This window comes from Lathamus discolor, chromosome 3 (genome assembly GCF_037157495.1).
Source record: "Lathamus discolor isolate bLatDis1 chromosome 3, bLatDis1.hap1, whole genome shotgun sequence".
Classification (NCBI taxonomy): Eukaryota; Metazoa; Chordata; class Aves; order Psittaciformes; family Psittacidae; genus Lathamus; species Lathamus discolor.
In genome coordinates, this window is record NC_088886.1 from 110,021,391 (window position 1) to 110,033,180 (window position 11,790).

General features: G+C 43.4%; 1 protein-coding gene across 3 annotated transcripts in view; it reads right to left on the minus strand.

Annotated features, from left to right (window-relative positions):
* Nucleotides 1–11,790, minus strand: part of SGMS1 (sphingomyelin synthase 1) — a 101,580-nt gene extending 89,790 nt beyond the window's left edge. For all 3 annotated transcript variants that reach the window (XM_065671127.1, XM_065671130.1, XM_065671126.1), the window contains exon 1: nt 11,677–11,790. The gene's annotated coding sequence lies outside the window, so the exon portion shown is untranslated. The remainder of the gene's footprint in view (nt 1–11,676) is intronic.

Sequence of the window (11,790 nt, forward strand, 5' to 3'; positions counted from 1 at the left end):
CTCTATGAATAATACACAAGAAAAGCAACACATACCCTAAATTTCTTATGCTGACCTTACCAACTCAGGCTTACTTTCCTGCTTTAACACCCATTCAAAACAACAGCCCACACTTTACACTTGATCATCTATGGCTTATTACCAGTTGTTACAAACAATCTACAACATTTTCAACCCCTCCCTTAAATTTCTGGGGAGTTAATTGCATGTGAGCACGAAAAGAGAATCTGAGCTTGGCAATGCACTTGCCAGAACAATATTCCTACATTTGAGTATATAAACAACACACACACACCTGGTGACTGATCCAGCAAAGGCAGCTGTTGATAACTATCAAGCTCTCATTCCCTTCTCACCTTATCAGAAGCCCCAAACACAAGGTCCCCATCAGCAAGGCAGGAGTCAGTGGTACCTATACCAGGTGTTCCAGTGGGGACCATGACTAACCCTTTCTGAGCAAGAGTCAAGGCACTCTCCTTCCACAGCAGCAGATGCAACTCTGTGACTGGGCAGTGGGTTTCAATTTCCCCCATGCACTCAGCTGGGGCTCCCTCACAACCCACTGCTGTTCCTCCTCTTTGTAATGACAGGCAGTTGGAGAAATCAGGTTTGTGTTTGCTTCCCCATTCCCCTTAGGTGAACAGCCACCTCTCAAGGATATCTATGAGCCCAGGGGGAAGGTGGTGGCAGCACAGGTCTCACAGGACACGGCAGGGGCTTGAAAAGGTGTGAATGGACACGAGGAGGAGGAAGACATGGAGAAATGGCAAGAAGACCAGCAGTCCAGGAAGGCCAGAAGGATACTCTTAACAAGTGATTTGAAGGTATATGATTGTAGCCGCATTCCTGAGCCTTGTACAAACCTCTACCCACTTTGACGACAGAAACTACAACTGGTAGATTTAACTTGGGAATACTTGCAAAGTCATGCTGAGAATACTTTCATTAAAAGCTGTGCTTAAAAACAAACTTTCCTCTTCCTCCCTGCAGTTAACTTTTTAACACTTGTCTAAGCCACTGGAGGAACAGTGCTGCCCTCACCCTGTGAACGTAAATCATAGCAATAAAAGTGCCAATTAAAAAAAGGGAAGGTACTTTGTTTAAGACAATCCAACATGCCCTGTACAAAACAATCTGTCTTTTAAGGGCCTGACTTGAGATCCTAGTTTAAAAATAAGAACAGCACAAATAAAATACGTAGGTTATTATTAAGCATACAGCCAAGTCACTTTATATAAATGACCACAGAATAATTCACCCCTGCTTTATAAAAAAGGAAATGTTTTTAAAGCAGTCCTTGAAAGGACACAAATCCTCAGATTCAGAAGAGACTAGTACTGCCTCCAGAGAACCCAATATAGAGATCACTCCTCTTTATTTTAATTTTCCACACATTTTCAAAGCTATAAATACAGAAACATCAACATTATCCACTCTTCAAATACTTAGTCATAGAATCATAGTATAGTTTGGGTTGGAAAGGACCTTCTAAGGTCCTTTCATGTAGTCCAACCCACCTGCAAAGATTCAACTAGATAAGGTTGCCCAGAACCACGTCCAGTTTGGCCTCAAATGTCTCCAGGGATGGCACATCCACCACCTCTCTGGGCAACCTGTGCCAGCATTTCACCACCCTACTTCAGACATTTCACTTTGAAGTGTCTGTGGAATTAAGATGATAACTTCTTTCTACTAGGTGAAGTTTATGTTGCCTCTTTTATCAACTGTTAGCAACATTAAGAGCAAAGACAAAAGAATGCAAGAACTAAACCTGGCACACATTCGTACCCGCTTCAGACCCACAATTGCCTCTCATGGTGTTTTCTTAAAAAAAAGGGGGGGGGGGGTGGGAAACAACAACAACCACAACTCAAAACCACATCAGTCATAAAGAAAGTTTGTTGATTGAGTCAACACAGTCATTGCAGATGTTATTACACCTCAGTGGTGCAGAGATTGCCATTGCTATTTTGCATGACAGACCTGGAAGAAAAGTCAGTTACTACAGCACTAGTGAGAGCAGACAATGTGGGCATGATCCCACGTGCTGACATTCAGTGTGTTGCTATTTCTCTCTTGATAAGGTCCTACTTTGCTAGGTAAACCACAACACACTTCTCCAAAACCTGCTGGGACACTCTTTATCACTGGCAACTGAGGAGGCGAAGAGAAGGGGGAGAGGAAAAAAAAAACAACCAACCAAACCAACAAACAACCAGCTCCATGACAACCATGAATCAATTCAGCTCAGAAAGCTCACTTTTAATGGACACACCTGAACCTTTGGGAATTGAACCTGCAGCCTTTCAACCTAAAAGAAGAGATTTAGTGATAGGGATCACAGCCTACAACCCCAAGTCATTCATATCTCACCTAGGTCATTGAGTGGGAAGCCTCTGCCTGCCACAAGCCACCCTGCCACCACCAGCCCAGAATAATGCACCAAAGAAAACTAGACTCCCTCACTGTAGAAAATTCAAGCAGTTCATCTTCAGTGAACATCTGGACTTGATCCACATGCTGAAAACATCAAAAAGATTTTCACTGCTGCTTAAATGAAAACTCATAATATATCAGCTAGGATCCTTTAGAAACTAGCATGCCATCCTTATTAGCATTTGCATGCACATTAAACACCCTGCAATTAGTCAAAGTCTTAATGATAACATGAACTTACAAAACAGATAGGACTGAACTGTGTGCCCCATCTATGCCTGAGTAACCAAGACTGTGAGGTACAGTTACTTTTTCTGTTGTTCAAAAAGGGGTAAGGTGCATTTATTGGATTGTTCGGTTATATATTCAGCTACTTTGAAATTACTTCACCCTGTAAGGTCCAACTATGCACAACACAGCTGGAAACACAAGACAATTACAAGCAGTAGCATCTTACCTACAAAAGATATATAGGCTTCACCTTGACACAGGTCACAGGAAAAATTAATCCTTATCACACAGTATAAAAATTGTCTTCACAAACCTATTTGTGCTTTATTCAGATATAGTTTATTAATTATAATTATTAAGCAGTCTAAAACTAGATTTAATTTTCTGAAATGAGGTAAACAAACTCAAATATCACTTGGATTTTCATAATTATCAAGCTGTTCTGGGCTTTTTAATTTGCTATGATGAATTTCGCACATGCTGAGAGACCTGACTTTGCAATCTTCACCTTGAAAAAGCTGGAGCTTCAGCATCCCCCCAGCTGCATGTAACAGAAACACATTAACAACCAACCCCATTCTCAACGTGTGCTGAAAAGCGCAACTAGACAGAGGCAGGCAAAGCACTATCTATCTGCTTTGCAATTTTGCAAAGCTTATAGCAGAAGGGCCAAACACTGGCTGGGTTATTATCCAGTCTGCAAATAAACACAAGTAATTAATTTAGTAGCATGGCACTGCATCTTGCAGGCTGAATTTCAACACATAGCTATTACACTGGAACCACTTGAAGGAATAGAGCGATTCCTTACGATTTCTACTGTATAGTCTGCTTTCAGGCTACAGCTATGAAAAGAACAGAAAGGAAGTCCTGAACATGGAAACAAGATTCCCAGATCATTAATGAATAAAATACAAAACCATTTATAAAGGCAATAAACATTTTTGTAGAGTGAACAACTATTTAAAATATTTGCTCATATCCAGCTATGAATGGACAGTATTAAAGCAGTATTACCAGTGTGAGAGGGATTACAAAGTTAACGCGAACAATTCATTTTTAACCTCTTAAGTGCTTTGTGCGATATTAGCAAAGAAGTCTTCCAATGGGAATAATGATAACAGGATTTTAAAGATTGGCAGGCACTCAATAAAATGGCTAAAGAAAGTTCCCTGTAGGCAGTTATAAAATGACTGTCAATTCACTTGTGCCATGATGAAATGTGCGTTAAGCAGCACCATTCAGAAGTCAAGATCTTCAAGGAGTAACTGGTAGTCCATTGAGAATGTCAGCTCAGTTGGACAGACACAGAGAAGAAAACAACTAATGGCCTTTTCTACTGTATGGTGCACCTGTATCTTACTATCTCTATCTCATGTTCTTTCCTCTTCTCCACTCTCATTCCACCATAGCACTGAGAAACACTGAATAAAGCTTGCAGGATGGACTCTCTACAGACAAGCTAAGAACCCCTCTTCCCAAAGACCACATGAGAATCTTACAGCAATAGATCTTTTTCCCTGGAGATTTTCAACACCTCACATACATTTGAAGCTAGTCTTGCTCTGAACAGGAGGTAACAAACTTTTCTGTGATTGTCATCTCTACAGATATTCTTGTAGCCATTTATACTTAACTGAACTCTCAGCTGAACTCTGGCATTGCCTCTCAAAAACATTATAGATGCTTGGAAGGTAAGACACGTGGCTGTATGGGTCTGTGTCATCCGAGCACAGGTACTTGTTTTCTTGCAAACATTCACAAAGAAACTGAACAGCGTATCAAAATGCAGTTAATACACTTAAATGTGTTTTGGGCCCTGTTTTGGCTTTTCAAATGTCCTTTGATGAACTATTTATTTACATTTTGAAAAGGAGAAAAACTGAAATAGGAAATTGCATATGCACAAAAGCAGTACCTGACAAGTCATTTTGTTAATTTGTGGCCAATTGCTCATTACTGCAAAATAAGGCTTTTGCACTATTTCAGGAAGAAACCCTAGCCCATTACTAAATACTGCTTTTGGCAAATGCAAACTTCTTCTAGCACAGTGAATCTCCATAAAAATCATGTTTCCATTAAATGCATACGCTGGCATCCCAAAAGTACTGGTGGAAACAGAACAAGATGTTCTCTCAAGGCATTTTGTTGGGACCTTCATCTGCTTTCATTCACCCTTTTTTGCCCATTCTTGTGTTGTTCACAGTGCTGCTTTGAACACCACCTACCCCCAACACTGCGCTTCTTCTCAGCACCCTGTCCCACAAATGACCAACTTCAGCATTCTACGAAGAACACATGTTCCTCTTCCTTCCTCCAAGTCTTGTTCACTTAACTATTAGACTAACACTGTATTCCCTAGACACTCAAAATCCACAGAACATTGTCACTTTATATTATTCACACACCCTCTGTAAGTGGCAAAGCTCACCCTGAGCTGCCCGTTGCCTGACCCACCTTCTGGCACTGGATTTCTACTCCCATATAAAGCAAGCGGACCTTGAGCCCTGATGCACCATCACTAGTCAAGCTGGCCAACAGCCCATGCACTGAAAGGTGGCCACCCTGAAGTTACTACATCAGTGAATAGTGAGCACACTCTGAGAATTGTATACAATTAGCATAGCCAAGCAGGTATTTTTGCAGCAACTGCCCTCAAGGCACTTTCAAGGTCTTTTTCATCATTGTAACAGCAGGAATAATTTTTAAGCCATCAAATACTCTTAAATTAACTTCCCTGACAAAGTTTTCCAGAGCAATATAATCTGACTACATGTAACTCTATGCAGAAGAGCAGGGACCCAAGGAAGACAAAGTACAGACTTCAGAGCAGAAGAGATGCTATAGCTCAATCTAGATGGAACTGTTTCATTACTATGTAGATTCAGAGCCATTCCTATGCAGTTATTGAAGTGATACCCAAGCCTTCCTAGCAAGCAAATATCTATTCTGTGCACAAATAGGGCTTTTATAGCTTGGCACAGTGCTCAACTGCAGAGTCAAACTTTCAATGCCTGGTAAATTTTTTACTTGAAAGTGGCAGGAGAGCTGATGCCAGAAGCCCATATGAAATGCAGCTTAGTGGCAGAAGGTCAAAGTGTGGTATCAAGAGATTTTATGAAAGTGTTTCAAGACAAACTTCTTAAAAGCATTATGCTATCTAGGGAGGCATAGATTTATACCACTAAGAAAGCCTAGTAAGAATCTTTATGACTCCTTCCAATAATGGGTAATATCTACCTTGTGCAGTAGGATCTCCTGTAGGTGCTGAGAGCTGTGTTTATCTAATCCTTGGTTCTTTTGCTTAAGTTATGAATGAATAAATAAAAACTGTTAATGCCAGAGCTTTTCAGCAGACTGTTTCCTAAAGAGAAAAAAACAAACAAACAAAAAAGAACAAACCAACAACAAACAAACAGACTTTCAGGGGCAAAGGGTAATATTTCATGCATTAAGGAAAAACACAGAAATCTGGCCTACAGACAACTAAAGAAAGCACAACAGAGTTTAAAGACCAACAGCTTAAACAATTACCCTTTCTCCATTAGTACCTAAAACTATGGCTACAGAAGGATAAATTTAATTTGAACAGAGAGGAAGGCTCCATAATCTACCATTTTTATAAAAATATTTAAAGCTAGTGTTAACAATGACCCTGAACACATGTCAAGCATGAAGACTTTCAACATACTGAATATTGCCAGCTGTCACCACACCATAATAAAACAAAAAAACAGATAGTAAAGCCCCACTGAAACCTAATCTGTCTGCTCAGGGTCTCTCCATGAATCTGCACAAATGCACTCTTAGATTAACCTACAAGAGCAAATTTGCAAATGCTTATACACTCTCCCATTAAAGTATTTCAATTGTCTGAATCTGCCATTTTAATAAATTCAAGTATAAGACTTTAAATTCAATTAGCAAAAATCTCAGTGCTCCCAACATAAAATTTGCAAGTGACATTTAATGGCATTCAACACACACAAAGCTAAGCTAATACACTAATGGACCAGCAATGAAAATTGTAAGACACTCTGAAAGGCAATATTCTTTTTTCAGTCAAGGAAATTAAAGGTGTAGGCTGCACTGGACAGGAAAAGATGACAGCTATTAAAAAGCCTTCTGAAACCAAGGCTGCAAAAGCACCACACAGCTATGGCTGCCCATAATTTGAGAGCAAAGAAGAAAAGCAGCTGTTCTATTCAGCAAGATCTCCTTCCAAAAGGCTAGGTTTTGGGGGTTATATACCTAAGGCTGTTTCAGTTCTTAAGATGGGAATTACAACCTCTTCTGCTGTTTTTACTCTGACCCCTCCTACCTCTTTTTCCGATGAAGGCTTAGGCAACACAGCCCCACTCACCACCATTCTGTAGTCCCACAACGATGCCCACAGAAGCACTAAGATTTCCAAGCCTTGAGTCCCAGATGGCTAAGGACACAACACTGGACCCCAAGAAGCCAGCCCAATGAGCAGACCTGAGGAATTCTGCTACTGTGCCTCCCCACTGCTCACCTGCACCTCACCAACTTGCCAAGAAAGCTGCAAGTTTTCACACAGCTATGCCTCCTGCATTAGAAAAACCCAAGATACTGGACTTCAGGGATCCCTTTAAGTCTTTTTTACATGTGGCAATACACTTCACCTTAATTCCATTTAAATAAAGCACGCTACCTCCAAAGAGCTTCAAAAACTCAGGGAGACAGAAGGCAGACCACACTGGGAAGTCTGAGAAAAAAACCTCTAGAGTGATGATTAAGCAGAGGGAGATATTTTTTTTTCAATTTGCTTAAATATAAACAAATTAGCAAAATCAAAACCTATGGTTAGTGAAGATGCTTTTGCAATAAAGATTTATGAGTGTTCTTCTTTGAATATGGATGTGCAATTGGATACCAGGGCAGCACTCCACAGACCGATGAAAGAAGCATCAACAGGACGTTCTGCTTCACACAAATCTTGTTCCTGTGATTTGGATGAGTGAACTATAAAGACCAGCAACAGAAATAACTACATTTTAAAAGCTGCATTTAAGAGAGTTGTTGTAGTCTCCTAAATTAGACTGATCTTTTTTTGATGCTCTTGGTTAAGAGCTTTAAGAACAACGCTCAGGTGGTAGTTTCACGGATCATGGATGTTTAAATATTCACTTATGTTAAGAACTATACAAAGCACAGGGTTTCCCTGTTAGTTACACCTAGTAGCTTATTAGGATATGTTCATTTTATCAACAAAAAACAAGAACAACTAACCTGCACCAAACACGGCCTCTGCTAAGTAGATTTTCAAAAGCATACAATATATTTGGGATGAAAGTGCCACAAGAAGCCAGTAGGTTTCACACTTTTTTCAGTTTGCTGCATTTCCCCCAGCCTTCTGGGGAGCAAACAGGGCGAGACAGGGAAAACTTAATAGTTAACTTGAATGATGGCCCACACTTTGAGAATACAAAATGTATTAAAAGACAGAGTTTCCAGTCCACAGCACAGGAGTCATGCAGTACATCAGCTTCTGCCCCTATCTGTGTGCTGGTGTCCTAGGTGCAAAAAAACCTCCAATAACACCAAATCCTTCAGAAAACCATATGCTGGGCTGGCCAACCATATGCTGGGCTGCATCAAAAGAAGCACGACCAGCAGGTTGCGGGAGGGGATTCTGCCCCTCTACTCCACTCCTGTGATACCCCACCTGTAGTGCTGTATCCAGCTCTGGGACCCCCAACATAAGAAGGACATGGACCTGCTTGAGTGAGTCCGGAGGAGGCCATGAAGATGCTCCAAGGGCTGGAGGACCTCTGCTATGGAGACAGGGCTGAGAGAGCTGGGCTTGTTCAGCCTGAAGACGAGAAGGCTCTGGAGACAAGACCTTACAGCAGCCTTCCCCAACTTCTAAGGGGGCCTTCACCTGGAGAGGGACTTTTTACAAGGGCCTGCAGGGATAGGACAAGGAGGAATGGCTCTGAACTGACAGAGGGGAGATTTAGATTAGATAACAGGCAGAAGTTCTTCCCTGTGAGGGTGGTGAGGCACTGGCCCAGAGAAGCTGTGGCTGCCCAATCCCTGGCAGCGTTCAAGGCCAGGTTGGAAGGGGAATTGAGCAACCTGGTCTAGTGGAAGGTGTCCCTGCCTGTGGCAGGGGAGTTGGAACTGGATGAGCTCTAAGGTCCCTTGCATTCCAAACCATTATATGATTCTATGAAAACACTGACAGTACACAGGAGCTCAGTTCATGAACCTCTGATTGCTAAAAAAAAAAAAAAAAACAAAAAAACAAAACCACCAGAAAAAACAAAACAAACAAAAAAAAAAATCAACCCACTAAACATACAACCCACCAAAAACCCACCTCTCAAAACAGACTTTTGAGCTTATTTTAAGCTCACCTCAACTTTGGAGCACTTCTTCCATGTTCCGTTGGCTTTGATGTGCTGCACTTGAATCACGACTGAAATAGCATTCAGGTGCTCTGCTCTATTTCAACAAAGAACACTTTGGATCTACCTCACTGTGAAGCTTTAAAAATCCTTCTTGCACAACATGCGTCTCTGTGAACCACACCACAAGAGAAGGATCTCGTGTCACGTTCAACAAAAATGGCCACGTACAATTCTCTTAGTTTGGGGTTGGGGGTTTTTTGACGGTGTTACACCACCTTCTTTTTAACTCCAAACAAGCTGGAGAACAAGGATCTGGATTATTTTTGTCTGAGCATTTTTTACAGGGTGCCCCGTTGCCCCAGTTAAAAAGCCTGTAATTCGTCAACCATTCCTTACAGCCAGACTGGAATTGCTATTAAATCTAAGTCCCAGGCCACCCATTTTTAGCACACCAATTAACCACCACTGAACAACGCAGAGCAGCAGCAACCAGAAGATGGGAAGCATTTTTAAGTTGTCATCACCCACAGCGTATCTGTTTTTCTTCCATATGTTCAGTTCAAGAGAACTCAATAATTATTTAATTAAAAGCAGCACCTATTCAAGCTTGACAGGTGTTGAGAGAAGCAATAGTACACATGGAGAACAGGTCTGTAGAAGGTGCTATTAACAACCCACTGCCTTTTAAGGATACCGTTAACTCTGAGTAGTCAAGTAGTATTCATTAATACCTCCAAGTCTAGAAAATGATCCGCATACTTTGATTTATTTAATTTAGAAGTGTCACAAGTTTTCATTAAGAGGTAATGAAACATGTGGAGGCATGTCGCCTCTGGGTTGATATGTGAAAGACAAAAGAGTGAGAAATTATTTGGGAATCACAGTTTGTTGCACAAATCAAACACAGTTTAAATGCATCTGAGCTAAATTTAATTCTGCTCCACATACACAAACCCTGAAAAACAAGGCAATCTCTCTGGATTTAAAGGAGTTTTATTACCTTTGTTGTAAAGGTAGACTTTATCTTTTGTCTCCCATCATCCAGGGTTCAGTTTCTAAACTCTGAGCAACTTCACAAAGCTAAAGCAATTCCAATGCCCATCAAAATAATACATAAAATAAAACAGAAGCACACATTACTCCAGTGCAATATCCACTCCCCAAACAAACACAGACCAACCCAAACCCACCAAGATCAACAGTACAGCTTCCACTGACTTCAACTGTCAGGCATCACAGGCAGCTGTATTCTATGCTGGTTTGCAAATGGCCATGAAAGTCAACAGAAATCACATTCATCCATGCAGACATGAAGTGGCAGAATGGAGTCTGAAGGAACTGCTACAAAACCTGTCATCACATTACAATGTGTTGATACTACCATCAGCGCAAGTGGCACAAGAACGTTCTTGGACATCCCATTTCCATCTCTGCTAAGAAAGGTTCCCTCCATCAGGAAGGCTCATCAGCATGATGTCAACATGGCAGAGCTCCCATTTTTACAAATAATATTCTCCTCTCTCTCTCCATCCTTGCCTCATGTATTTACAGCGCCTTCAGGCACCAAGGCCTTCTTTAATGAGGTTTTAACACAAGACAGAATAAATTAGAAACCTTGATCAAAACAGGGCCTCCAGCAGGAACACAGTAAAAAGATCCAAGGAAAAAACTCCCAAGTAATGCAGTGCATCAATCAGCAAGCAATTTCACAATCAGCAAGCAGCTTCACAAACAGGGAGCACACCTGCCTGGCAGGTTGCCACTGATGGTGAGGCCCCTTCTCACCTTCCATTCTGACTTCCAGCCTCTTCACCCCCAAGATACTCGAGCTGCGGTCACCCAGCAAGCCTCAAACCCAGGGAGGTGGTGCAGCCCTAATGCCACCACTACAGCCCTTTGAAGTCATCAGATAGGAAAGATCTCCTCGCTCCCTGTGGACTTCTCCAGCTTCTTTTGGAGTGGGAAGCAGACTACCTTCGCACCTCAGAGAACTGAGGGTACCAGGCAGCCCCTGAGCTGAGCGGACCGGGTTCCGGCCCACAGTCCCACCTAAGCTGAGAAGACCACATGCCCCCCGGGAACCTCTGTGGCTGAGGGGACTGGACCCTCCACTCAGACACCCTGAGAAGGAAGGGTACAGACCTGACCAGGCATCACAGCTGACGGGACCAGTGCTTCAGGGGGAGCAAGGAAGCTGAAGTCTCCTCAGTTCCAGTCCCACCAGCTAAGGCAGCTGTAGCCCTCTCAGCCTCCGGGGCCCGGGAGGTCTCTGGTGGGGGAGCTGCAGTCCCCTCAGCGCTAAGGGGCTGAGATACCCCCGAGTGGAGGAGACCGCGCTTCCCTCAGGGCCCCCGGGCGGAGGGGACCCGAGCTCCCCGGAAGGGAGACCCCTGGGGCTGAGGGGGCCTGGCCACCCTCGGGGGATCCTCCGGGGTGCGGAGGCCTCCGCCACGCTGAGCTGCCAGGTACTCCCGAACCGCTGTCCGGCCTCGCCGCTACACGGCCCCGCCTCGGGCGGCCGCGGCCTCTTCCCCGCTGTCACCCGCTGCCCCATCCTGCCGCCACCCCCGGGCCTGTGTCCGACTTCCCCGCCCGGCCGCACGCTCAGGCGGCGGCGCGGGTGGCTGCTCACCGTGCGGCGCAGAAGCCCCGCGGCGGAGCTGCTCGGGTGGAGCCGGCACGGCTCCGAGCGGGCGGATCCCCCGGGCGGCGGCGGCTGCCCCGTGTCCCGTGCGGCGGCGGCGGC